At 45.8% G+C, this 3567-nt stretch overlaps 1 pseudogene; it reads right to left on the minus strand.

The window, feature by feature from the left end:
* Positions 1-680: 680 nt before the first annotated feature.
* Positions 681-3273, minus strand: LOC123253793 (annotated as a pseudogene).
* Between the last annotated feature and the right edge of the window lie 294 nt (positions 3274-3567).

Raw genomic sequence — 3567 nt, forward strand, 5'->3', positions numbered from 1 at the left:
GGACGTAGGTAAACACATAAATGGAATGCTGGGATTTAGAGTCCTGGGGAGCAGAATTCTAATTATACACCTGGCTAGGACCATGGTTCCTTCCTCTAGAACCCTGATTTGAGCTCCATGATTATCTTAGTGCCATCAAAGTGATTATATCAAATGAATCCAGTTGGGGCTTAGAAAACACACACTAAGCATTGTTGGATTTAAAAATCAGTCTGGCAGTCTCTACTGAACTATTTCTGGCCTGGACAAGCCACTCCCAGCCCCCAAGGTTTCCCAGCACTGTCTTCCTTATCTCCCCCTATCATAACCCTCAAACTGAAGCTATCTTATCTGATGGATATTAACCTTCTTGAGGAATGTTTGTCTATGTTTGCCTGCTTTACAATATTTGCCTACTTAATGTATGTTTGCCAAATGCTTCCTGACCCCTGACCCTAAACCCCCCTCCCCAGATGCTTCCTGACCACCTGTCCCTGACACCACCTTGATAATTATGTATGTGCCAACCCCATTCCCCAAACATTTCTATATAAACTCTTGGCTGAGAATTCCAAGGGGTGGTTCAGGCCCGCCTCTCTGCCCAGCGACCCCAGCTATTATTGCTAGTAAAGAATGAGCCTCTTCTTGCATGTTGCATTGTCAGGGTGATTCTTCCTTCGGCCATGAACCTGGGCTAGGTATTAAAATTTGGGTACAACAGCATGTTGTTCGAGCTTTTCCGTTTTGGTAAGAGCAGCAAAGTTGGGGATAGCCTCTAAGAAATCAGGATCAGCCCCATAACGTGAAAAGAAAGGAAAGAAAAACTTGAAAGGAAAGATCTTTTCTTCAGTAAATTGAAGAATCATTGAATAAAACCTAAAGTCACTCAAGGATTTTTCTCTTTGGTAAATTCGAATGTTTGTTACATCCTTTTTTTCTGACTATTACATCAACTTTCAAACCCTACATTAGAGGCAGGGAAAGACCTTTGGATTTGGAATCAGAGGGCCTACCTAGGCTGGCATCTAGCTCTGCATTCGTGTTTCCTAAACATTGCACAGAACCTCTCTGGGCCTCAGTTTCCTCTTATGAAAACTAAGGGAGAGTTGAGCCAGCTGATATAATGTTGTACCCAAATTTTAATACCTAACCCAGGTCCCTGGCAAAGGAAGAATCACCCTGACAATGCAATATGCAAGAAGAGGCTCATTCTTTACTAGCAATAATAGCTGGGGTCGCTGGGCAGAGAGGCGGGCCTGAACCACCCCTTAGAATTCTTAGTCAATGGTTTATATAGAAATGTTTGGGGAAGGGGGTTGGAACATAGTCATCAAGGCAGGGACAGGGAATCAGGAAGCACCTGAGGGCCATCCATCAAAGGGGAAAAGGGGGGTGTTAGGGTCAGGGCTCAGAAAGCCTCTGGTAACTAGCAAGGAGGGATGAGGAAGATATCTATGTCTTGGGAACTTTCTTGCCTGGAAGTTGATTTCAGGCCTGGCAGGGGAAGATAAGACTGTCCTGGGAAACTTTGGAGGCTGGGGGTTTCAGGAGACTGAACAAGGCCGGGCCAGGAAGCACCTTACTGAAGGAGTCAGAAATAGTTCAGGAGTCTGATTTTTAAATCCAACAATAGCACAGTGGGAAGAGCACTGAAGTTCTGTGTGCTGGTGAGTCTGCATTCAAACCTCACCTCTGGTACTTAATACCTGCCTGCCTTCAGGCACAAAGTTAGCCAATATTTGCTACAGGCCTTAGTTTCCTCATCTGGAAAATGAATGGGTCCATCTAGATGTACTCTGAGGTCCCTTCTACTCTCCTCTGAAGTGAAGATCTTAAGATCTCAAAGCTTTCTGCCAATTCTTAAACTTTTATCTGATCTTGGCTAGAAATTTACCTTTTTAAAGGATGCTGCTGGATCCCCATTATCCCCCCCCCCTTGGGATTCCTGTTGAATGATGCAAATAATACTGTGCAATCCTTTCCTTAGCTTCATCAGCATATACACTGGGAGATAAACTGCCTGGGAGGGACCTTTCTTCTCTCTCTAAAGAGATTTCCAATGGCTGAAAGGACAGCTTTTGTTCTCCCTGAACAAACCTTCCTGCTTCTGTTACCATCTGAAGGAAGAAGAATGAAGCAGGCTACCTGCTGTGACCAACAGGCTGCTGCCATTTGCGCTTTCAGGGTTTCTCCCCCACCCCACCCCCACTTTTTGCTTTTCTATGTGTCAGGTTATTAACAGGAGAGAGAGAGAGAGAGAGAGAGAGAGAGAGAAACAGGTACTCTGGAGGATGTGGCCATCTAGAAAGCAGACCTGTAAGAGGGCATAGGTATATTTTCTCATTTCCCTCTGCTCCCCCTTCTCCCGCATGGCTTTGCATTGGCTCCCGAAGCACAGAAAGCCATTCCACAGCATCTGTCCTTACCTTCTGCTCCTATTTGACCTCCTCAGTTGTGAGGTTCAAAAAGTCTCCAGGTAGGTCAAACTGGGCAGCCAGAAGGGAGGGTTTGAAGATTCATCATTGCCAGGCCAGCTGAGTCCGCAAGGTTCTGAGGCAACTTTGTGCTCTTCTAGCTTCTCTACTTGGGCATCCTCCCCCAGCACACAGAATTCTTCCAAGGCTTCTTGTTCTGGAACAGGGAGAATTGTCTTCTCAAACCCAATGGCCCTGAAAAATTCATTAGCTCCTTCTAAGCAGTTGATCCACTCCTGAAACACTTAGTTTTGAAATTTGATTTTCCTGTATTTCTCCTCTTCTGGGTGAAGATGGATGTTGTCCAGGAACTTGGCAATGGTGTCCAGCCCCAACTTCACTTTCTCTCAGTCCCATCTTCATGATGGAAGCAGCCACTGGGAATTTGTCCGCATACTTGTTAATGACCTCTTTGATGTGGGCATCTCTCTGGTCCTTTCTCAAGATGGCTCCAGTAAATGGGCAGGTAAAAACAGGCAGGTTTTCAGAGCTCTTCTCCTCAGGTATCACATTTGCTCCAGAAGACTCAGAGATCCCACTAACAGTGGCTTCTGCTTCTAATTCCTTCTTCACTTGGTTCCGGATGGAATCTTGGGATGTGGGTCCTTGAGACCATGGTTGTTTCAGTTCCAGCCTGGCCAGTGCCTCAGCCGCTGCCATCTGGGCTTCATTGGTAGGTCCCTGATGGGTCTACTTGGTTGCTTGTTGGCTCTGTCATTCCTTGGAGCCCTTTCCCCCCAATGGGTCTGTTAGTTTCTGCCCGGGGCCCAGAGCTCTAGAACTTGATGTCCACCTTGATCTCTTGGAAGAATTTTTTCATAGCAGCGTCGGGAAGGGGAAGGGGCAGCAGAGGCAGTGGCAGGCTGGGACAGGCCCCAGCCAGAGCAGCTCCTGTCAACAACCTGAATGAAAATACACTGTCCAGGAAGTCCACTTTTTCCCAAAAATTTAAGAAAATTATACTTCATAGTTGTACTCTTCTTAACTATATCTTTTTAATCATATCTTTCGGAAGCATCGATGATGGGGAAAATGTTATAGAACTAGAGGAAGAATCATCTAACTGGGTTTTCTCTTCAGCACAATGTATACCTTTTGGCAGGGAGTGGAATTT

The sequence above is a fragment of the Gracilinanus agilis genome, chromosome X (genome assembly GCF_016433145.1).
Source record: "Gracilinanus agilis isolate LMUSP501 chromosome X, AgileGrace, whole genome shotgun sequence".
Classification (NCBI taxonomy): domain Eukaryota; kingdom Metazoa; phylum Chordata; class Mammalia; order Didelphimorphia; family Didelphidae; genus Gracilinanus; species Gracilinanus agilis.